Below are 26,081 nucleotides of genomic sequence, written 5' to 3'. Positions count from 1 at the left end.
ATTAATTTTAATATATATTTTCTTGCTATGTTTATTTTATCGTTGGTGTAGGTACTGTATTACTTGCAGCCGAAAGCTTCCTAGTATTCATTACTCGCTTGCTAAATAAAAAAAAAAAACCCTGCAATTATCGGGCAATTATACAATTTACCTGAAATCTGTCTAATTTTTAATGTGCTCACATCTATTCTACATACTTCCCAGTTATTCCATTGCACATAATTAATTTCTGAAGTGGGGGATAGAGGTGGGTAGAGATACAGTAATAAAATTGTGTTGCCGTAGGACGGCCCTGATTTTCATTGTGAGGGACTGGGGTGCAAAAGATATCGAGATGCTGGGAGAAAGCTAAATCTAAAGGCGATAGCGTTTACTGAAAGGGAGAAAGGCAGCGTAATATATGCAATTTGTGTACAGCTTAAGTCCTACAAGCAGTGGTTAAGCATTAGGTTGAAGTGTAGTCTTTTACATGCAGTGTGTTAATGTGCTTGGCCGTACAATGCCTTGACAAGTGTATTAGATTTTGCTGGTGTGGTCTTTATGTATTTAGCCTGGAGTGTTCTTGTAAAAATAGCAGAGCAGTTACCACTAACAGGGTATGCAGGGCTCACACTTTGAGTTGAAAATGTATGTAATGCCTTTAATGTTCAGGATTTTATTTTTTATCTTCTTTTTTTACCATGCATTATAGCAATTATAAAGTGTATTCATGCTAGCAAAGAAGGACTAAAAGAAGGATTTTATTGAAACAAATATCATTTACTGTCACTGTTATTGATTAAATTATTGCAGTGTAAACATGACAATACATAATGTATAATGAAATGTGGATGAGCTATAAAAGGAGTATTTTTAATTGTTAAAATTTAATTAACGATGTACAAAAATATTAGTACCACTGCTAAGAAAAAACAAATTCTGAAAATAACTTGAGGATAGATTTTGTTGCTCTTTTTCTGTTACAATGAAGAAATGGTTTTGAAAATAATCACATTATTTTCTTGCAGAAAAAAATATAAATAGGGGGTTAAAAGCTACTAAGCTGGACTACAGAAATTATTAACTAGTTCTGCCATCAGAAGAATGTCTATTTTTATATGACAAAAGGAATCTCTTAACTGGTATAACAGGAATAATATTTCACAAATCATCATATCTCTAGATATTCATCCCTTGTAATGATTTATTTCTTCTATTAAAATGTGCCGAATTCAGCTCAAAATCCTAGTACAAAAATGTTGAAGGTTTTGAATTTTAATTTTAATCTGTTAAAGAAATGTTGGTGTATATTAATATCACAAATGCACTTTAATCATATAATTAGATAACCATAAAAATACAGTATGTATTTGAGGATTTTATGTGCATTTGATCTCAGGACAATGCTTTAGAAAATACCTTGTTTTTGAAATTTGAACCTAGCCAAAGAATTATGCCGCTTAATTTAGGATTATTTAAGATGCATGCTCTCTTGCTGATCTGATCCATTAGTTGCCTGTATTCGTACGAGTGAGCATCAATTTAAAAAAAAAAAGTTTTTTCTCCTGTCTCTGTGACAAAGGGAATCTGCACATTAACCTTTCCGGCGATGCTGACAGAAGACACATTTGACGGTTGTTTTCTGAAGCAAATAGACCAAACAGTGGTGGATCTTTTAATGATTACAGCTCTTGATGGCTTTCATAAGAGCGCACATAGATTGTGACAACTCCAATAAAGAGATGTGGCAGCCAAACTTTCCGAGTTAGCGGCAAAGTAAATAGGGCAGGTTTTGCATTTTGAACAGAAATCTTATGAACTGTGATTGAATTTGTCGTGAAAGTGTGTCAGAATTAATAAAGTATTTACGTGCAAGGTTGCTGGGCTTTTGCAGCCTGTTTAGGGCTGAGGACTGGTTAACATGAAAAGTCATTTCTGCGCATTTAGTGCTAGACAGCAAAGGACAAATGTACTTCAGTGTGTCTCGGATCACAATGCCATTTCTCATTTTCAACCGTTTTTGTCAGGACACCCAGCACAACAACGATGCTTTGAGGACATAATTAAAGATATCGTTCAAAGAACAACTTTTTGCATATTTGAATTATTACTGTCGTTAAAATCATACAAATATGGAAATATGATTGCCAGAAGCACATAAATCAATGATCAGCACGGCCTCAAAATCCAATAAATATGGGGAGTTAAATACTTTAAAATGCAAATCACATCCGAACATTTGCATATGGTAGAATTTAAAGGAAATTTTCTTGCTTAAGAACCTCTAAGGTAACAGTAAGGGCTGTGGGTAAACAGACATTTTTTTATTCATCACTGGTCAAGTCGCAAGATTTGATAAATGATAGGAGACTCTGCACCATGATAAAAATGACTGCGTTCTTTTGTGAATCCAGAAACTGCCTTGAAGTCATCTGAATAATTAAGAGTTAATTATTCTTCATCCATCTAAATCAGAAAAGGACAGATTTAGGGAAGGAATTTATAATTTTTGCCTAGCGTCCTGTCTTGTCGTAATGTGATAAACTAAACTGACTTTGAATAATACCTAGTGACCTTATAGTAATTATGCCTCATATAACATTTGGGTTGCAATTGTTAATTGCTGGTATTGATTCGGGGAGATTCATGTTAAAAGACATATGTTTTATGATTTGAAGAAAGAGATTAATTTTTAAAATGTATTAGTATTTCCCGTTTTCCAAAATTAGCAGGATGCAGGACATCGTACTCACGGCTTCAGTGTTTTATTTTCCTTGGCTGGAGCTCGTATCTTTACAGCCATTATTGCTGGATTCTATATAATTAGCACGAAGGCGTTTTTATTGAACTCTTGTAGCAAGAATCAACATTTCTGTTGCGCTTCTTTTTCTGAATTTCATTGTAAATGTTAAGGTTAAGGTTATGTGAATAATATTGAATGAACTGAGAGAAAATGATGACATTTCAAACCAGATCTAAACATGCCTCTTGAAAGAACGATATTGAAAGTTTATCTATTATTTTATTTTCTCCCAAGCACACACACATGTACTCAATCCACATCTTCTTTCCATGCTTTATACAGAAGTATTTAGAGGTCTTGTAATATATGTATTTATTTGTGTGTGGGTGTGAAGTTAAACATTAAATCAGACTGTGCTTTTTGTATATTTACAGTATATGAATTTTGTTTTGAGAAGAAAGTAGCATTTTGGATTTAACAGTTTCGTCTGTGCTTGTGCACGGAGTGATGTTTTCTGAATGCAGGGGATTGTCTTGAGATCAATGGACATGGTCCTTTGCCATGTGTTACTACAGGGTTACATTGTTAGGTTAAATACCGGCTAGGTTCCATTCTAGAAAATCAATTTGGTGTTAAATCTAAAGCAGCTAGGCTCTTCTGAAAGAATCACTTTACATAGCACGCAACTGCTTTCTGTAGTGGCGCCTTAAAGTAGCATTGACTGGCAACGAGTCTAAAAAAGGAGTAATGTGATTCTCTCCCACAATAAACCCTGTTAGATATCTCATTTGAAAAGCAGCAAAAATAAATTCATATAGGCATTCTCTGTATCGATATGTCTTCCAGGCTCTAGTTTAAATTGTTTCTTGTTGTTCTTTCTTCACGTATTTGCATGCAAAATGTCAGCGAAGTGCTTTGGATTTTTTAGATATGTTTCAGTGATAGAAGATGACACTGTGTAGTAAATTTTTAAGACACATTCCCTTACTTAAATATGCAAAGATAATTCTTTTTTCAGATCTAGTTTCCCAAGACATACAAGCACCCCGTTTTAAAATGGTTTGACCATTTTTGATAAAGTAGTTCAATTGCAAAGACAATCTTTGGCTTTTTTGTGGTTTTTGCTGAACACTTCTTGACTGACTCCGACTTCTCTATTTATTTCTGTCAAGACAATTATGGCACAGAAGAGTGCCCCTGACCCTGGTGTTTGTATGTTTGCTGGTGTACATGTATAGAACATACCAGTGCTCCATTGGGTATTTCAGGCTGAGAGTGCGTTACTGCTTCCAACAATTGGTATTGATGCCTAACATAAATATGTGCCCAAGGACTCTTATTACTAAATAATCCCATTACTTTAGAATTAATCGCACAGGGCAGTGCTGGAAGAATATTCTAGGGGATCAACATGGTAGTATTAATTCGGAGTGACCAAACCCCTTTCTATAAAATGTCATAAAGGTTTATTGGTATTTTAGTGCTGTGAGCTCTTTTATTTATTGTGTTTTCTAGAGGGAGATCATAAGGAGCACAACTAAATACAATTGATACAAGATATTGTTGATATATAAGTATTCCCCATGGACATGTAAACATGCAGTGTACATATATGCAGTATACATGCTCAGATTTTTATTGTTAATACAGTAATAATAATATCTTGAGTCTGGGTTGCATAGGCAAACTTGGTAAAGTTCTTACCCAAAATGTTTAGTGCTTTTCTGTGTTAACCAGCATTATAGGAGCACAGTCTAATGCTTTAGTTTATTTTTCCCAGAATCCAGATGACTGTACAGTAAGTATTCAGGTGCAACAAAAACTGTTGTTTGTGTGTACAAACTGGACTAATGGCTTGGTTTATAAAATCGCTGAAGGTATGCAACAGCTAAAAAGATTCAAATGATTTTCAGAAAGATATAACTGACCTTTTTAAACAGTTGCAGCATAAGAAAGCAGACTGAGATTTCTGGAGAAGCATTAATTCAGATGGATCATTTACTCCTCGCTGGAAGTGAGAGTGCAGGGGTAGCCACTCAGCTGATGAGATGATGAGGCTACAGTCTATCATTTGAGAAGCCATCACAACAGATACACTACAGTGTTTTATTCCAGGTGCACCATTTGAGTTTTGCAGGAAAAGAATCGGGAGAGAATTTCATATGGGGACCAGTTTCAGCAGATTAGTACTGTCAGTATGAATACAGAGCAGTTTCATATTTCCCATCTCCACTTGATTGTGAACCAGCCTTTTCATGGGCTATTGAAATTTAATCGTGAACAGTACTATATCTCCACACATTCCACCAAGAAAGCTGTCTAATTTAACCAACGAATTGTGGAAATTCTGACTCACCAGGTCTAAAGACCTTTATTATTCTCTCATGTTTTTTTGTGGTTGTTTTAGTCTTTTTTAGTCATGTTGCAATGAGAACATCACAGTGCTTCCTTCTTTCTTCCAGTTTATCAGTCGGGTAAGACTGATCGTGCTTTTTATAAACTAACAATACTGACTAAAAGTTTCACAGTAATTTATACTTTAATGTGCTCATACAGCATAACTGAGGTCACACTAAATGCTTTAAGATGTTATCAAAATTGCTAAGCTATTTTACTTGCAATTCATTATGCACTACTAATCAGATAGCATTACTTTCATAGTTTCATCATCCAATTTGTTCCAATATGAGCCCTGGAGTTTAGGGCAGTCGATATCTTTAGTTCAGACACATGTAACAGTGTGTATTATGAAGATCAATAGATGGGCAGGCGCATATATTTTAGTAATTACTTTCAGAATTAAAATAGTCTTTTATGATTAAAGAGCTCTTCATGGTCAATTTCCCCTGATCCCTTTGGACAGTGTATTCTAATCTTCTTGAAGCTTTGTTGCTTTTCTGTTGTAAAATCATTGAGGTTAACAACAGCGTATGATTTTCTAGACCTAAGGCACCCAAAGAAGAAAAGTGGCCTGAACTTATGGTGGGTGCCACAAAAACACCCAGCATGAAATTCTGTACCACCTTTATTCCTTACTAACACTTATCAGACCCGCAAGAGACAGTTCATGTTCTTCACTTAGTAATGATTGACATACATGCACGTTCAAATAAAATGTTAATTTCCTCTGGTCTAATATGTCAGAAAAAGCAAGAAATTGAAATGAAGAAATCTGAATTATATTACTGATTATGTATTAAGATCTAATTTTTGCTTTCTGATTTACAGCCTGACTAAATGATCTTTATGTGCTAATGACTTTTCCAGTGACCTTGCAATTTCGCACAGCCTATTCTGAAGGTGCATTTCGACAGGGAAGGCAATGTCCTGAGAACACTTTGTTTTATGGTATTTAAAAGTACCAAAAAAAGCACCCCGAAGGAGAGTGTGATATCGTAAATTCATTTGCAGAACATATTGATTAGGGCAGTCCACTGACGGTTTGTCAGAAGGGTCTTCCTCAGAATCTGATGAAGATTGTGCAGGGAAGGTCTCATTTCATTTGTCAATGTTGCATTTCCTGAAAAAACCACTCTGATTTCTCAGAATATCAAAGGCCTTTCCCCTTTAATAATGAAACAAATATCCTAATTTCTAAAAATAAAACCTCAACAGCATCCTTCCTGCTAATCAAGTTCTAATTTTAATTTATTCCTTCTTGGGGCTTTATTAGTATGCTAGCTGTTGGCAAAATGATTAAGACTGAGTTTCCTCAAAATTCTCCAGCATTAAAAAAGAGAAGGCAAAACAACCTTTACTGTACTATTGAGGATTGTAGGAACAGCACTAAAATCTTTTATTGATTATTAAAAGAAAGTTAAGTGAATTCTGAGATAGTAAGTAGAGGGGTTGCATAAATTAATACTTGAGGTATTCTGTGAGTTATCAAATTAATTCATTCAATTTATGGTAGATTTTGGAAAATATTTCCATGGTAGTGTTTGGAGACCTTATATGTGTCTCTGATGGCATAGACATCCTAAATCCTTCAACCCTGGCATGTGCTCGTTTGTCCTCCAGATTCCTATAGCACCGCTGTGCAATCCTTAAAAAGATAGGAGAAATATAAAAGTATTCCGACAGGAAAAGGAAATTTGGTTGTGTATTACACAAGAAGAGCACAGAAAAGTAAATGCAAGTGAAATTCTGAAGGCAATGCTCCTATATTTGAAGACAGTTTGTTGACTGTACCTGTGAGCACAGGGAATGTCGGCACCCAGCCCCAGTGCCTGAGCAGCCTGTGGTTGCTCTTGCTCTGCAGCGGGACATGGAGTGAATGGCAGTGACAGGCCTTCTCAGCATTTGCCCTCTGTCATCTGCACAGCTCTAGCATTCTTGCTTGGCTTACGAGCCATACAGTACACAGAATATAAACGTAGCGTGACTTTCTGATTCCTTTCACTTAACAGCCAATTTGCAGAATTGTGTTTTTTTTTTAATTGCGAGTACTCTCTTAAGTCCTAGTGGAAATTTCAAGAGTAGTGGTTCCTTCTCAAAAGACATACCAAACAACCCAAGAGGCAGAACCACCTACCTAAAGGCATTCTTTATTTTTATGATTTTTTGTTTTACATTTTAAGGTCGATGTGCATATTATGGCTTAACCTTATTGAAATTATGCAAACAGCTAGTATCAATTCTAACTGTTTTACTTTTTATACGAAGTATAATGGTACACATTCATGTGAAAGTAGAATTATCGAGCAGAAAGATAATTACAGGGTAGGTGATTACAGTGGGTCCGATTTGTTACAAAATATCAGCAGCTAATAACAGATGCGAACTGGAACTGGTCGATATTGGATGCGTTGGATCTGAATGTGTTGTAACACAATCTTGGGAGATAATGGAGAAATATTATTAACTTAAAATGAAAGAGTCCTCATGCATTTTGCTGTGTACTCAGGATATTCAGGGCTTTTTAAAATTATTTCAGTGGTGCTGTGCTTACAGCAAGCTTAGTTTCATATTATGGTCCACTGGGGCTAGGAATGTCTCCTGCTCACTTAATGGCTACTTTTTAATGGGAAAAATACGGTGAGTGATAAATTGATTGAGCATCCAAGCAAATTGCCTTCATATTTGTTTTTAATAAAAACTACTTCTGTAGCTCACAAATAGAATGTGCTGTAAAAATTCCGTTAAGGATATTTTTTTTTCCAGTGTGAACGGGGTGAAGTGGTCAGCAGGACAACACAGCCGCACACAGGAACTAGGCACCATGACAGTGGATGGGTCCTCCATGATTAATGTCATCTTTGTGTTTTCAAATTTGTCCAGTGTCCATGCGCCATCATGAAAGAACAGCTTTCCATACCGTCTGTAATTTTGTAGCTACCTTTACACATGTTGGGTTACACTTTTAAAGGATTACTTAACAAAATGAGAGTTAAATGTATCAATTTGTTTTTTAGGTGTAATGGAATACTGCAGTTATGATTCCTTGAGAAGCTGACGTTGCATCTATAATGCTGTGATCCTTGCAGTCACATATATATGTATTTATTTACATCTTTTAGGTGTGTTCAACATTTGTAAAAGAAATACACTACCTCTGAGCAGCAGTAATACATTGTCAACAAAAAATATTCACCCAACTAGTAAGCTTATACCTTATGTGTTACAACACATTCACATTCTTGTTTTTATTTTATTAACTTGAGAAAATAACACTTTCAAGTATGAAGCATCTAATGAAATCAAGCAGCCTGTTAACGTAATAGTTCAAAAATATTTCTTATAACAATAGAAGCATAATGTAGTTTGTTTTTCTCTGTCTAAAACAGTGTTTAACCTTAGCATATGGTATACTGCTTTGTTATTTTTCTTTGAAAATTCAAATCAGTAAAAATATTTAAAGTTAAAATAATGTATGTATTTAGTATTCATTGATGCTGCTAAGTGTAGTAGCATGAACACAGAAGTCACAATTGTTGCTTGTGCAAGAAACTGTAAAGCAGTGTTATTGTTGGCTCTGGTCCCGGTTGTTACAAAAGTTGTCTGAGGTTAGAAAAATGATGTTATCTGGAGTGGGCAACAAGTCAGTGAAGAGTGGCAATTTGGCAAGTCATCTACCTTTCAACAGGATTGTTCTCTAATTCTTTTAATTTGTATGAAAATTAATTTGCACAAAAAAAAACTTGTCTCTATAATCTTAACACAGCCTTGATAAGAAGAAGCAAGAGTCAAAATAAAGTAACGGAAAAATATAGGCATTCTGAAATTCCGATCTGTGCAGCCAAAATGTGTTACTGCTAAAGACAACACCCAACGACACCTCACAAAGAAACATGTTGGAGCTAAATACCTGCTGTCAGAATGTTTATGGCAGAACTCAGCCTTAATTATTTTTTTTACAAACAAGATGGACTTACTGTATATCAGCAGATCATCTTTACCTATATGGAACGGCAAAAAGCAGTTATTTAGTGTCTATATTACTCAAATGATGGTGTAACCCGATGAGGTGTATAAGGAGCTAGAAAAATGCATTCATGCGGGAGTATTGTGGATTTGTTTGACTCAGGTAATTGAAAGTGTTTTAAACTATTATAGCAACTTGAAGGCTTGTTTAAGTGTCGAGCCGTCAGTCAGTTTGGGGAGTGAAAAGCATTCGATTGTCACTCTGTCAGTCAATGGAAATGAGAACTGTCTGCCTAATGGATTTCTTTACATCGATGTCTGCATGGAGGCAGAAGCAAAATCAATGTGTTGTCATGTGTGAGTACGCCGCATCAAACAGCCAGGTGAATTGGAACTGTATTTCTGTAACATCTACATCCCGGGTTTGTGAAGGGAGACAGACAGATGCTCTCTTAGTTTACAGATTGTGGGCTTTGTTATGAGTGTAAGCATGAAAGGGGTGTCTGACCTTTTTATCTTGTTACTTTTATCCATTGCTCTTTTATTGTGGGGCAGGATCTCTTTTTTTTCTTAACCCCCCTGGTCTGTGTACTTTGTTCAAGAAAGGCGACATGCAAAACACGGACATCTGGCTTTCCTTTTGAAGCACGCATCCCTAAAGCAAATTGAAAAAATAAGTTTTGGTTGTATCTGACAACCTGTTTTCGTCTCGGTGTTGGACTTAGAGATTCTCCCTCCCCTTCTCTGTTAGTTCTTGACAAGGGCCTGTGCCACTTTACATGCCACAGTGTTATTAAACCTAAAAGGTTCGAAGTGGGAGAGATAACTGGGTGGGGCTGCTCTTGGAAAGTGCTGAGGACCCACAGAAACAACACTGCTGAAAGTTGTGTTCACTTCAGTATGTGTTGCATGACATTCTTCCCCAACAAAGGGGTAAGATACTTCGTTATTCTTGACATGACAGAGCATATTCTTTATGCCGATACAGCTCCCAGACTTCCATAGCCTTCCCAAAGAAATAAGAGACAGTGACAGTCAGAAAAGCACTGACTGATGGAAGCCATCAGGAGTCCCCAGGAAGGATTACTAACAAGACCTAGTCAAATAAGACTGCTGTGTTAATTTGGCCATTGTACAAGATCTCTGTCACTTTCTTCAGAAGTGTTTCTTATTAATTTGTGCTTCTTCTGCAACGTACTGTATCCAGAGATTCTGCAGCCCTGTGTGCTGCAAAGCCATTCTGATCATATAAGGGGCCTAAATGATGAGTATTTTCCCTCCTTATTTTTCAAGGGGCATTTTCGTTGTGTGGGTTTAGCTTAGGTATTCACATCACGCATTTTGATGTTCGCGAGTTCTTCTCCTGTGCGGGGAGAGGCAGTGTAAATGGAGCATACTTTTACAGGATGATACTTTTTAAGGTTGCAGTTAGAGTGCCTGCAAATATTTGTTATGACACTTTAACCGATTATCTGTTGCCTGTTTTTTTTTGAACCCACAAGACAGTAGTGAATTTATGTGTATATATTCTTGAGTAAAAGAAGCTCTTGCACAAAAAGAAAAGGATATTGTTGTATACATTTTTTTTTGGAGTCAGTTGTTTGTAGTTTATTTTCCCTGAAATACTTTTATGTGAATTTGTATGTGCTATATACTGTATATATTAATAATCGTACTTGCTATTTATAAAAACCTGAATTTTAATTTCTGCCCAGCTTTAGAAAAACATGTGTTTTGAGGGTTGTGACCAGTGATAGCGGAAGTAAAAACTCCACTGCATATACAGTGTAAGCTATTTATTTTTCGTTGTTAATGGATCTTATAAATACTTTTGTGGAGGCTTTGTGTGTTAAGAGCACTGTAAGCCAACAGCTAGGGTGAGCATGTCTATTTTGCATTGGGCCAGTTCTAGTTTGTCGTTTGATGGCAACCAGAGGCAACCAATCAATGAGTTAAAAAGTTAAAGACACGAAACCTAGACAGACTAATACCAACAATAGCCATTGTAGCTTAATTGGCGGGCTGGTTTTTGTCCTGCATTAGAATAGTGGGTGGGAAATGGTCAGGAATATAGCTGGATATACGTTCTGGGTTTCAAGTGTTCTCTTTCATGTGTGGACTGTTGGTTTTTTTTCCGAATGTCACTTAAAAGTCATAAAAGAGGATGACATTTAAAAGTAATTTGAGCTTTAAACTCAAATAACTGCTAGCATATGTTTTAAATCTGACGCAGTCTGACTTCTTCTCATCATACCCCAAGATGTGTGTGTGGTAATTTTGTGTGAGATCAAAATGTTAATCAAAATCAAATTCAGTGTTGGGGAAATGGATTATTCTAATAAATAAAAATATAATGCATTTGGTTTTTAATGAACATATCTCTCTGTGAGCACCCAAAGAATGTAGCCATTTCACAGATAGTGGCTGACATGGCCTGCTCTTCTGCTCTTGGGTTTGTATTGGGTTTGCGTTCTGGCGCACTATGGCTGCTGTCGCATCATCCAGGTGGATGCTACACATTGGTGGTGGTGGAGGGGAGACTCCATTACCTGTAAAGCGCTTTGAGTGGAGTGTCCAGAAAAGCGCGATATAAGTGTAAGCAATTATTATTATTATTATTGTGGAGAGAGCAGCAGAATAACAGAACACTGGCCTCTACAGGCTGGGCCAGAGAGCAGCTTCTGAATAACAGAACACTGCCCTCTACAGGCTGGGCCAGAGAGCTGCTTCTGAATAACAGAACACTGACCTCTACAGACTGGGCCAGAGAGCTGCTTCTGAATAACAGAACACTGACCTCTACAGGCTAGGCCAGAGAGCAGATACTGAATAACAGAACACTGCCCTCTACAGGCTGGGCCAGAGAGCTGCTTCTGAATAACAGAACACTGCCCTCTACAGGCTGGACCAGAGAGCTGCTTCTGAATAACATAACACTGACCTCTACAGGCTGGGCCAGAGAGCAGATACTGAATAACAGAACACTGCCCTCTACAGGCTGGGCCAGAGAGTTGCTTCTGAATAACAGAACACTGGCCTCTACAGGCTGGGCCAGAGAGCAGATACTGAAAACAGAACAATGCCCTCTACAGGCTGGACCAGAGAGCAGTGCTACACATACTATAGTTTGCCCCCTTCCACACTGCCTTATGTCCTAAAATAACAGACTTAATGAAGGAATTACACATTGACTTCATCCAGTAATATTGAACTCTTTTATTGATCTCAATTATATTGTTTTTTTGCAGTTTATTGTCCTGTTCTGTATATTTTAAGCATGTGATGTGTGGTAGCTAATTTAAAAAGCTTCATTATTGCCTTTTAAAATATATTATCTGTTTTAAGAAAACTGCATTATTTGCCAGTGCCTTGTAAGTCCACAGTCTTACATTTTCATGTCAGCCTGCTATGTCACATGTGCCAAGATCTTGGCATCAGCAATGCAAGCAGACAAACATAACCTTGAAAAAATCGACACCCTGCAGAGGGAGACACAACCTTTCTACATATTAATCTATAACAGATTTATGTCCCATTGAAATAACAATAGGCTAGACATCACCTTTAGTCTATCAATATTCCACGCAGTACTACATTTTTAAAAGACCCAATTTTCAAAATGTACATTTAATAATTATGCTTTTGTGTTTTTAAGACATGATCTCATCCTTTTCCGTGTTCGCCTCAATACTCTTTCTTGGCCATCTCATAAAGCACGGGTGACTTGGGTGCTGTTGTTTTTCATCGACTTTTCCTTTTTTTTTAATGTTGTAATTCAGAAGGCTGCCTGAAGGTAGAACAGACCTCTTCCCTTGTAGTGCGCAGAACACGGGGCTCACAACCTGCCTGGTGTGCAGTGTGCTTCTTTTATTTTCTCATTGGCTAACCTGGCCTCTGTCTGATGTCATGGTAGCCATCACCCTTTTAACATTTGCAGCTGAATTATTGCACCTACTCAAAGAGACTTTTGATAATGTGACCAATAAAACACCTCAGTATTAACCCTCAGTCTTCAATGCGCTTAACACAAGGCTGACTGGGTCTAATAAAAGGGCTTCTTTCTGCTTTTTGAAACCTCTTTGCCATGTAATTTAGGGAAAGGTGACCTGTACCTGAGATTGTTACAAGCTGGGCCTGATATTTAGCAGTCTTATTTAACAGTCTCCTTTGGCCTTTAGAGACTTGGTATTTGAGTGATTGAAAAACTCTTTATGCTCCTTTTAAATACGTAATTGTTGGTGGTGTTTCTGGGTGAACACTGCGTCTCTGTGCTTTTGGCCCTGGCAGGTTCCCTGTTTTTCTCATTGGGGCTCCAATAACAGAAACACCTTGCCCTGCCTGTGTATGCAAGAGCAGAGCAGATCTCGGAAAGAGTAGGAAAGATATGGTAATTTTGTATGTAAATGCACATCTACTTGTATGCCGATAATTATAGTCAACATTTTTTTCTTCGCAAGATACATTACATAGAAATAGCAGATTTTGCTCTGTTGCATTTGCAGTAAAGACTAAAATACCTTTAGCAGCAACTGAGTACCAAAGAACAACCACAAGAAGAATGTCATGTTTTGTGAAGATATGAGTTCTGTTACTCTAAATATAGTGAGAAGAAATAGGATGGAAAAACTGCCAAGGCAAACATGATTGCCGCTACAGACAGGAGAGCTGGGAGCCCACACAAACTCTCGATTTAAGGAGGGTTTAAATTTTCTTGTCCGTTTTAGCAAAACACAAGTCCAAGTTAAACTTGCATATAATGAAAGCGCTGCGTTTTTTTGATGTTTTCTTTCTTGAAATGTCATACCGTTTTCTCTCTCGAGCCAAGCCTGTCAGTGGTTTATTTATTTTATCTCACTAATGTGGGTCAGGATGAATGGCAGTTACAGCGCACACAAATAATTTTGTCTGAATACTAGCTTTATGATTTATGGCCAACATGTATGTCTGATTTTCTTTTGAGAATGATCGTTATTGTCTTGCAGTGTACTAACTCAATGCAGAAGCAGTTGTCTATTTTGAGCTAAACCAGACCCTTCTTAAAAAGAATCAAATTATTTCATCATGTTGAAAATGAAAAGCTGTAATTACTTGTAATTAGGCTTCAGATTTTTTTTATAAATTGAGGAATTCTTTTCCAGAGGTTTCAAGATTGCTCCAAATCAGTACCTTCGGAAAGTAGGAAACAATTTTCTGTTCAATTTGAAATTGATTAATTTAGGCCCTTGACAGCTATTCTGCTTTGATATTTTTGGAGGAGGAATATTTGAAGTGCTGTGATTAATACTGTAATGTTTTCTTTAAAGCTCTCCTTTCTTTATATATGTGATAGTTCTGTGTACTGCATGTAGAAAGCTGCTTTATAAAATTGTGTTTAGTTGTCTGGCTACCCTCCACATTGTCCTTGACATGACATGGAATGGCATAATACCGTGTTCCCAGACATAAAGCTGTATTACCTTTTACAACAGTCTCGTGTGTATACAACCTTAAATAGTAAATTAATGTGGAAGATCAGTATTTTCATGGACCTCGCTTGAGTTATTTCATACAGTCTAGCAATTTGGTAAATGAATATCTCACAAAAAGGTAAGCCTATATATTTCAAATTAATTTAGAAAATCACTTGTCCAGCCAGTTGGTGCTTCTCCATAATACGTAGATTGCCCAAATGTACACCGAAAATCAGATGACTATAACTCAGATAACTCAGCATGGATAGTGAGCGGTGCTAGGAGCAGTTTATATGAAGCTGCTCATGTCTCAATATTGCTGGTAAAGGGTGGAAGTGAATCCGCTGCTGATACCTGTTATATGTAGCTGCTCGATCTGCCTAAGTGACAGTTTGCACATCCCTTGCTGTCCCAACGTGGGCTTCCGGATGAAGGTCTTTCGGAATTCCGAACTTGGCACTGCCCGAGTGAGGTGGGGATCTGCTGCTCTCGAATGTTCCACTCCCGTTTTTTTTTTCAAGCCAATTTGTTCCAGGCTTGAGTGATGTAGGCATGTGACCTTTAAAACTAAACTTGCTGACCCGAGTCCTTCAGCAAAGAATTCATATTTGTCTGCGTGCACGTATGAAACAGAGAAAACTGACATAGCGCTGGAGGAGGTTTCCGAATACATTTTCCCCAGTTGTCTGTACACATCAAGCACTGATATATCTGCTGCTTTTTTATTTTGTGAGCGGAGGGGGCTGGCGCTGCTGTTTTTTTCTGTGAAATGATGTATCTGGTTTGATCTTCTCTGGACTAAACCACATGAACATTCTTTCCGCGAGGCACATGCAGCCCTGGAGTTTGATGGGTGCACTTTCGTGGCTGTTTATTTGTGTGCGTCCTGTACATTTGTGTGTGTTTTTGTTTTTTTGCATCACCTCTAGGTTGAGTTTTCTGTGCTGTCCGACGGCAGCGGGCAGCTAGGAAGCACCGTTGTGTGTTTGAAAGACTGATTGTTTTCAGACAGGGTAATAGAGGATGTGATTTAGCCTTAATGTTCCTGGAAGGCTTTGTTGAAGTTTATGTTCAGGATTAGAACAAAACACTGATATATGAATTTACATGTGCAATTTAATAAAAGAAACGTTTATCTGTTGAGAGCAGCTAACATATAAGAAAAATAACCTCAATCAGTTAGTTAGGGTGCACAGACACAGTTCACTGTCCTATGGCTTTCAGTATTGAAGATCACCCTGCTTTTGTATTTGTTAGATAGCTTCCTCAAGAGTGTTTGCTCAAGAGTGTTCTGTAAAGCCAAGATCGGCAGGCAGGGGTAGAGAGAACCAGGTTTCAAAAGGTAGTATTCATAAAATAATGTATGTTTCACTGTAGGATGCATTAGTATAAGTACAGTGTCTGTGAACAGTGCTACAATAACCTGCCTTCACAGGCCACACTGCCACATGCTCCCTACAGGACTTGTATAGCGGCACCTCAATTAGCCAGTGTAATAAACACGCAAAAGGCAAAATCTGCCTTGGGCTTCTCTATGGCAGACTTGTTGATCCTGTGCCTAAAGATGATAAGGTAGTGCGTGCTGTTTATAGAGATAGCACCCGCTACTAACCTATCCCCATTTAATTGCATGGCATTATTTTTGTTTAATAGTGAGCCTCTGTATAATCCCTTGCTCCACATAGAGTGATGTGGGGAAGGGAGAACGATGTTAAGGACTGTACTATAATAAAACTAGGGTTTATTTAAAGGAGGCAGTGTGTTGTTTTACATTCAGATGATGTCCTTTTTGCTTCCTTATAGTGGGCCGTACTTGTTTTGTATCACTTCTCTTTGCAGCGTAAACAGATTGAAGGCATGCTCATGTTTGTGCACCTTTGAGCCTGGGTCAGCAATGTCATATTTTATAGCCTGGACCCCCTGCTTTCCTGAAGCATGACTTGTCTCATAATTCTGCCCTCACATTTGTGACTTATCCTTCTTTAAGGAGGTCAGTGGCGTTTCTGCATTTTCCCCTTTCCGTTCTTTGTTTTTTAAGAGTACAAACAAAAATAAAGCTGCGTGAAAGTTGACATCTGCCACAGAATTTTCCCGGCTCTGCAGAAAGGTGTAGGATATCTGGGGGGACAGTGTTTCTTTAAGTTAACGTATGGCTCCAGCAGCGCAGGACATTTGCAGGGGCTCTGGATGGCTTTCCTCTTGCCTCAGCCGGAGCTCTGTGAGCCGTGAGAGGAGCATGTCACTTCAGGTGTAGCGCCGCGGCATGTAAAGAATCAAAGTGTCTGGGCCAATCAGCTATCTGCCTGATGACCTTTTTCTTCTGTAGCTGGGTGATGGGATCTGAAGGGCAGAGCTGGTTACAGTCAGGACGCGGAAGGACCTGCCGGGATGTGACGGCAGGTTCAGATCAAACCCAATCGCGGCTTCTCCTGCTTCCCTCACATGTCCTGCCAGCTTGCTGTATGGCTGCCACAATGCTAACCCGGCGAGCCTCTTGATTGGCGAGGATTTACATGTGTGCTAATTAGAGTGGAATAAATGATTGGCTGTTTGCTGCATTGCCATAAAGGGTGCCCAGATGTACACACTACGTGAACATAATGTACACGGGCATGGCGCATCAATGTTTGTCAGCTGCATTACCTCAGCAGGCTCGGGGCCTGTCGGAGGGAATTTGCTGATAACCTTCCCCCGTGACTCAGTGTCTGACTTGGTGAAAGTGAAGAACCTCAAACACAGCCTTCTCCTCCAACACTACACTTCCAGAGTGTGACTGGGGAAAACACATATCGAAAAAGTGCAGCCCTGCACCAGACTCGCCCTCTTTTGGTTGTGGTTGTGAGGGGAGTGGGTAGGCAGGGTTCTGGGATGAGTGGCAAAAGGCACATCACCTTGCTTTGTAAAAGGGGGTGGGGGGTAGAGAAATTTATACAAAGTAGCCACCGTAATGCGAATCATATGTGAGGAGCTCCAGTGAAAGAGCAGGCCTGCGTAAAGGCATAGTCAGAAAAGACCTCTTCCAGCCAGGCTCATAACAGCGCCGCCTTAAATCAACACTGGCCTTGTAATAACATTTCACACAGTGTTATTCTTCAGCAAATTAAGGCCCGCCGAGGGCCTTGCCATTTGTCTGACTTCTCCTTTGATTTTCAAACCTGGCGGCTTTACTTTAAAAATAAGCATCTCCCGTTACGTTGAACAGGACAGTGTGACATCTTGATTGGCAGCGGGATACAGCCCCCACATCTGCATGCGCTACCTGCCACACGTCTGTGGTGCCGCACGAAGAATGCTAATAACAGGCGGGAGAAAGAAGTCGTGTCACATTTTCTCTTTGTTTCCTTTAGCACGTCAGGATTCCTCTGAATAATATTAGTCTTAAATCTCTGTCCGGGTACTATGGACAGAGCAGAGAGACAATGTGCAGCAGGATGGGAGCACAGGAGCAGAAAGTGGCAAAAGGAAGTTTTTCCTTTCGCTGGTGACACTGCGCAGCCTCAGGACTGTTTGAGGATGATAGCAGAAGCTACATATGTGTGTGTGTGTGTATATGCCTTTTCTTCCCAAGCTTCCCTACCATGGCTCACTCAAACGACACTTTAAAGAGGAGCGATAAGGTTAAGTTAATTATCCACATTATGCAGCCTCAGTACAGCCATTGCAAGTGAAGATGATGTTTTTCCTTTAATTAAGCGGATGGGAATGAGAAGCTGTCAATGATGTTTAAACAATGTTTCAGAACAAAGTATTGCAATCGAGATTAAAGCGGTGTAGTTTGCCAGATGTTAATGGAGAAATATCAGCATTTAAAATATAAATGACTTCATGGCTTTGCTTGGTATACGGGATTGCAAAAGCATAGCCAAGTGCGAAGGAAGCATTGCTTGCACAGAGATGTTAAATCTAAGATTAGAAGCTCACTACAGCTTCCACTGAAACTCTCTGAAAGCAGTCCTCTGGTGCTGGAGATGGGACTCTCATTAACAGGCATAGTATTCTGCAGTTTCTGGCACGTGCAGAACACACAGCTATGAGAGAATGTTTCTTCTCTTTTTGTTGAGCTGTTTATATAGTTTAAATTTATTTCAGAAGCAATTCCACAGAAATTAAGCAAAGAAAAGAGGAAAATGTATATTTGGGCGTACATAGTAATGAGGACTGAGGAATGATCCTACCAATCATTAAAACCCATGCTCTTTTTCAAATGGCTACTAAGAAGTTAATGCGAGTGTTGGGCACATTTTTCAAAGCAGAGGGAAAAAAAGATAATAGAAATAACTAGATATCGGAAATGAAATATGGCTTGTTTTTCAGTGGGGAAAAAAAGATGTTTGTAGAGATTAAAGTGTTGGAAAGGGGAGGCTGTTTTTTTGCTGGATTTACTGATAGTGTGCTTTTTTCCCCCTGCTGTTCAAATAAAAGGCTTCTGTAGTGTTTATTCATAATTATTTGTTTTAATTAAAGTTTTTTTTACACAGTTTCTGTCATTGCTGATTAGTCACTCTTTTTCATGTGACCTTTGAAATAGTGTGTGTAGGCAAATTGCCTGAACTTTGTAGTTACCTGGGAAAAAAGGCTAAAACAAAGAAAAAAAAATACTGATGTCTGTTAATTACGTTTGTGAAACTTCAGTGCGTGCTTACTGTATTCTTTTATCAAAGGAAATCAGTAAGACCTACAATCTCATTTATTCCTGGAATGGTATAATTGCCAGAATTAACTTGTCAAATGCTCCAATCCGGTACACTAACTGAAGCCCAGGTCCATAGTCACAGTGTGCTTTTTCCAATTCAGCACTGGGCCCTGTGGGATACTGATGGCTTCTGTGAGGAAAAGTACTGGGGTGAGCAATTAAATGTAAAATGACAGCATGAAATATGATGATTATAGTTGTACAAAAGGCACATTTATGAATTTTGCAGATAACTGTCATTTTTTTTTCAGCGGTTATTGCCCCTGCTTTGTTAACTTAATGCCTCTGGTGCTGTTCATTTGAAGAAAGGGTGAAAGTTGCCTTTTTAATTACCTTGACACTTGTATGCACACTGCTTGTTTTCTGTTCCTGAAGACTAATGGTATGTACCTCGTTAACTAATAAAAATCTGTTTTTCGAATACATACTTGCTAAACATAAGTAAGTGTTAAAATGCTTGTTTTCTTGCCCTTTTCTTTTCAGCAGCTCAATGCAGTTGCCAGTGACAGTGCGTTTGTTTGCTAGGATTTGGCTTTATGAACAATTCATATGAACTAGCAAATACCGACATGGAGTGTAACATACTAAGATCATGGCATAATAATGCTTCTGTGATTTCGGATTCTCTGCAAAAGTTTTTGAGATTGAATCCAGTTATCAAATCAAGGCCTTCTTCATGAGTAAGTACTGCAGTGAATTTATTATGCTTGCATGGGCCAGTGAGAGCACATCTCTAGTGAGGCAAGGTGTTTGGTTCTGCAGAAAACATGCTCATTTTGTTCAGCACCATGACTCTGCTGTTGTCAAATAATTTAACATTCTGTGAGGAGCTGGATTTTCGTGCAAGTTATTTTTCTTCTTAAAAGAAAAGATTTCGTTGTGAAATGTTGAGAGGTGCCTGTAAAGACCCAAGCTTTCCTGTATAATGGACAGTGATAGTTATTGCATGATGATTGTTAGATATTGACTGTTTCAGGCAGTTTACAGATAAAACATAAAACTTCAGACTCTGAAAAAGGCACTGTGAATTTCTTATTAGCTTCTGTGCCATTTACATGGATTGTAGAAGTGGAAACCGGACTTGGAATTTCTCATTGCAATTGAAAGTCCGAGAGACGTTTAGCTTCAGTTAGTATGAAATCGAAAGAAAGCTAACAGGACTTCAGGACAAGAGGCACCTGGAGTTAAATGTAAATCACATGTAAATTCAATGCATATTTAAATGTCTTTCTGAAGTATAAAAAAATATCTACTTTGCTTCATAAGCACTTGATTTTAAAAAAGAGAAAAGGCTGCATCAGTCTGACTTTTCAGTGGCGAACAGTCACTAATAGCCTGACTATACTGTAGTGTATTATTAGTAAGAAGTGTTTCATGGTGATCATAGCGGTTTCCAAAATATGAAGGGAGAGCACAGGAAGCTTAGTGTTTATTCTTAAAACAAGATTTATCTGTTGTACCGATTCTACAATTCTGTAAAAAAATGCAATTCTTTAATATTAAATTAAACTCTTGCTATTTTGTATTGAAAAGAAAACTTTGGCAGAGTGTACATGGAGAAATCACTTCTTACTTTCTGTTAGTGTTTTGCTTGCCTGTTCCAGCCAAGGTGTAGCTATAAGTGAAACAGTACAGTTAACGTTACTGTGCAGTATGTTCGCGTCTGGTTTCAAGAATAACTTTACATCATAAGGAGCAATCCTGTAATAATCTAATAGTTGTCTCCCTACATTCCTACTGAACCCGAATGTGTTTCTCTTTGCACAGTACTCTTGCTATGTAACACACACACATTTATACAATAATTTAAGATTGTTCAAAGAGTTATTTGTGTTTGCCTTCATATGTCTGCATGCATAAATATATATACAGTATGTATAATCTATAAAAATATGTATTGAAGACGTTCAAGTACTGTACTGTATGTAGATGCGTCAGCATGTGTAGTCTGCAACGATACAGGTAAAGCTTTATTCCATGCTGAAAGGAAAAAAAAAGAGACTACGTTTCGGCTGTGAAACCTTTTTCAGGTGTGTGAAGAAGGCTCCACAGCTGAAATGTTGTGTTTCTTTTCTTTTCCTTTCAGCATGGAATAAACCTTTACCTGTTTCCTTAAAAATATTTGTTTATGTTAATAATACAGGTTGAGATGTTAAACTTAAATTTGCAGCATCTTATGATTGTTTTTAAACAGGACTTGGTTTCCACTGTGGTACTTGAACTGGTAATGTGGACCTAGATTAGGGTGGTAGTGTACAGTAGGACAGTAGTAGTGTTTATGCTGTTTGAAACATGAGGAAGTGCTTGACCTTGCCTTTTAAGCCTGGTGTTTTACAGGCAGCACTTCTTGTGCTACATGCTCTCCCAAAACATATGCTTTTGAAGTCCATATCCACCCAAGCCACGTCTTTTCCTGCAATGCTCTATGAAAAGAAAACGGCAGTCAAAGAGGGTGGCTGAGGATCCTGAGCAGAGTGCAGAGGGAGGGAGGACGTGCACAGCCCACACGCCAGCAGACATTCCCTCAGGCGGCCTCTGCCAGGAGGGGCGCGCTTCGTGGCTCGCAGTCATCTTGGGGAAAAATTCTCTCACTTGTGACTCACATGTGATCAGACTGGACGTGGACATGGTGCTCTTCCACAGCTCTTGCGGTTTTCAGCCAGCAAATCCTAAAAACTGAATCAAACCATTTAAGATGATATTCAAACAAAGCATTTAAAATAAGATTTTATACAGAGCCATACCTCACAGTCAGATCAGTCTTGTGGAAGTGTTCAGCTGCAATATAATTTACTGCTGTACCTTTGTTATTGAAGGAATACGTTTGTTTACATGCCTACTGACAAAGGATTTTAAACTGTAGATTATATTAAAGCATAGTGGATGACAAAAAAAAATTTGCATGAACGTCGCAAATAATTAATCTCCTAGCAAATCTGGTACTGGATTTAAATGCTTTGAAAATTCTTGGGATCGATATACAGTACAGTAGTTTCATGGAACACACACACTCAGTCTGCTCTCTTAAAAAAATAGCAACAACAGAAAAGCTACCCATTAAGTGCATTTTCACAATTCTGCTGTATATTCTCCTCTTGTGTTTCAGCTTTATACAGAAGTGTGTATTTTAATTTCTGTATAATTAGCTTGCATACATTTTTAATCAGATGTATGCCTCTTTTGCAGTGTTTTTTGGTTAAACAACCTGCAGGGCCAAAGCTAATCACTGTAAAATCTTGACTGCTCCATTAAACCTAATTGCAGTGCTGTGGTGCTTTTGGCCTGCAGCGCAGTGCCAGTATCCCGTTAGATACCCCTTTTTTACAAAAAAGAATCTACAACTAAATCATAATCTGATGTTAAAATTGTCCTCCTGGAACTTGCTATATTTTATGTTCCGGTGAAAGTGCCTAAATTCTGTGTGCTTTTGTCTGCAGTATTGTTATAAAGTATTGTTGAAAGAATATGGCAGACAAAAGACAAAAGAAAGCAAAGTGCTCAATTTGTTTTCAATATTTGTTTATATTTTACGTATGTATAGAAGCCAAGGGTGGAGACATTCTGAGGCACAGAGTAAATACAATTTTGTTTTCATGTGACACATACGAATACATAGGCTCAGTTTTCATATTGGGTTTATACGAGGATATTGTAAATCTGTTTTCAAATTAAATGTAATGGCAAATCGTGTTTAGCATACTTTTGTGAGGGCAGCTGCATTCCTAGGGTGTGGGAATCTCCTTATTGCTTGCAAAAAGTTGAATCATCATCTGCAAAAATGGTCTTCTTACTATCTCTGTGTATTGTACTGAAACACTACTCCTTACCACAAGATGATGTGTTATTAATAGGTCATTGTTTTGTGCTTTAAGTAATGCAAAGTTCCAGTAATACTGTTGTTATAACTAAACACAAAACAGCCAAAATCAGACTGAATTTTCTTCGTATGCCACTGCAGACCAATAAACAATCTGCTAAACATAAAGATCTCCTGTATCATGGTGGCATAAATGTGCCAGTCGTTAGAATAATAAAAGGTTTAAATAATTAATTTTACTCAGACACTTTAAACACACCTGTACTGGGGTTGTTTCCTGACTCTGAACCAAAAAGATTTGTGTGCAGAAGCACTGTCATGTCACCATTAACACACAGCTGTATCTTGAGGCTGTAGAAGGATGACAACAAGTCTGAATCTGTATTCTGAGACAAGCTGAAGATAATTAAAAAATATATTTATAATATATTTTAGCATATTTTGGAGATTTCTTTAATACACACGTATATAAGTACTCACAGCCAAATTGGAAGAACATAGCTAATTTAGGAATTCTAAGCCGTGATACAGTGCGTGCTCCTGTGGGATTTGATGGCTCAGAACTCCGTTACTGTTGTCTCTCGTAACGCATCAGTGTCTTGTGTATTATTCTATGTAATATTTGGAAACATAATATTTATGTGTTTTTCTGAAGTAAGAGAAGCTTATGGTATGATTTAACAAATACAGTTTGGCATTAACCTAAAAATGGAGTTGGCATTTCTTTCAATTTAGTTTTGTAGTTTTGTATCACTCTTCCATAAAATTGGTGGGCCTTTTTAAAAATTATGTATTTTTCAAAAATACTAATAATGATGGTTAGTAATTATGTAAAACTTTACACACTAAAATGTACAATGCTTAAAAGTAAAATACTTGAATCATAAGAACTATGACAATAATTGAATTATCAGCATGAGTACCAATTGGCTAAAAAACTGCAGCTTAAAACAAACCAGAACCAAAAACAGAGAGAGGCTTCTGAGTCCAGCCTGAGATGTTCTGTGGTGCAGAAGGGTTCTGTCTGAGGATGCATGTGACTTTTTTTCTTTTAGCATTTCCTCTGGATTCCTCTACAGATGATCTTAAACAACTTGATGCTCCTATTACATTCTTTTTCCATTCTTCTTTTAAATGTTCATTTACTTTTTTAGTATGTTATCATTATTTGTAATCAGTAATTGAAGCCTTATTCATCATTCATTGGATGCTATGAATATCCATACACAAAAATTGCAAAAGATTCTAACAATTCTATTACAGATGAAAAGAGTTAGACCAAAACAGTGGTGTGCATGCACTTTCAAGGTTTGCAAACTATGCTGCTGGTAACAGTGTTATATAACTGCAAAAAGATGTAGTTATTTTTAATAATGATTGAAAAATATTAAAAGGTAAAAGTTACAAATCTGTTAGATGAGCAATGGGAGAGTTGCAGGACAGGTGGTTAAAAGTTACCAGACAACACTTTGTCATAAATGGGTTAAAGGTTATCTTGGCTAAGATAAATGGGCTTGTAAACATTAGGGCCTTTAATTATTTAATATTGAGTGCCTTACAGGTAAACCAGTTTTTTTATTGTTTGCTATTCATGTATTCATGTGCATTATACCAGTATTAAATTCCTGAAGCATGGGGAATCTCTTTGTATTATTCCCGACAAGGAGGTCTATCGAGTTATTGATGACAAAGCGTTTCTTTTTTAATATTTAAGGGAGCCGAGCAAAAAGTCTTGTTTCATTTTCTTTCACTGAGGCATGGCTCCAGAAGTCTGCATTGTGGGTAAAAAAAGATAGCATTACTTTCTGAATCAATATGAAAATTTCTGATTTGTCCACCTCTTTTTTTTTCCTCCAAGCGGGTTGCGTGACAAATGGTTTATCCCACCAGTTATGACACGTGTAGTCCACAGTTTGATGCTGCCTGAAGAGACCAGACAGATATTTGGTTTGCTGTTTACAGAAACTGGTCTCCTTACGTCTGTATTAGGCTGCTGGTTTGTGTGGAAGGCTGCAGTTTGCTTGTTGGAGTGCTGTCAGCCATAATGGAGCCCTAGCTCGGCTTTTTGTAATGTTGTACTTTCCCAGCATTGATTACCTGTAATAGAGGGTAACCATTATTTTGGTTTTCACACTTTGTTATCCTCAAGTGACCACTGCCCACCACACAGTCTTTCACTGGAATCATTATGAAATTGTGAGGCTATTATAAATTTGTTACCTTTTTCCACTGCGTTCAAATCGTCCTGAAGGAATATCGGCGATGATCTATGGTGCCAGGAATTTTTACAGCAGACACTTTTTGAACATGGGGGTTTAAATGAAAGCCAGTAGCCATTAGTCATTAAAGAAACACGCGGTAAAAATAAGAGCACTTCAGATTTCCTAAGAGGGCCATCAGAGTACATTGGAAAATGCAGGCGCTTGCTGTTATAATAAAAAACTCTCTGGATTCTCCAGATTTTATCATTCTTTTTTTTTTCCATTGGGTGTGGTGTGTAACGGGATGTCCCAGACAGTTTTGTTTTGCAAGAAAGCAGAGACCATCTCTGTTGAGGTGCATAGAAAGTTTCAAAATGTCATCACATTTCCAAATTTGCACTTTGTTGAATGTAGCAAAAGTGCAGCAGTGCTTGGTTCTGCTCAACTGTAAGCCACTGTCGCCTTTTTGCGATGGCGAAAAGGTTTGATTTTACTTCGTTTCGTCATCTTGATTGCAGAGAGACGTTATGAGACAGTGCATTGTGATTAGAGGTAAAATGAGTGTGGCAAAATCTGCAGTGTGCATGTTTTCTCTTTAGGTGAAGCAAACCAAAGACTGAAGGAGCTCTGAGTGTACCTTAAAAATTGATCAGTTCTCTGTTTAAATCGAATAATCTTCTCAATGGGAGGTTTTAGTTAATTACACTCTGACCCTAAGTTCAGTTGATGATTAAATTTGCTTTCCAGTTCTAAAAATTGAATTGGTAAATAAGGCCAAATAATATCCTATGAAAGTGAAAGGAGACAAAAATATATACAGTATACGTATATACAG

General features: G+C 37.9%; 1 protein-coding gene across 2 annotated transcripts in view; it reads left to right on the top strand.

The window, feature by feature from the left end:
* The window catches only part of znf407 (zinc finger protein 407), a 225,630-nt gene that overhangs the window by 42,428 nt on the left and 157,121 nt on the right, over nucleotides 1-26,081 (top strand). The gene's annotated exons all lie outside the window — the stretch shown is intronic.

The sequence above is a fragment of the Lepisosteus oculatus genome, chromosome 10 (genome assembly GCF_040954835.1).
Source record: "Lepisosteus oculatus isolate fLepOcu1 chromosome 10, fLepOcu1.hap2, whole genome shotgun sequence".
Lineage (NCBI taxonomy): Eukaryota > Metazoa > Chordata > Actinopteri > Semionotiformes > Lepisosteidae > Lepisosteus > Lepisosteus oculatus.
Note: the sequence above shows the minus strand (reverse complement) of the source record. Positions and strands in the feature narration are given on the sequence as shown.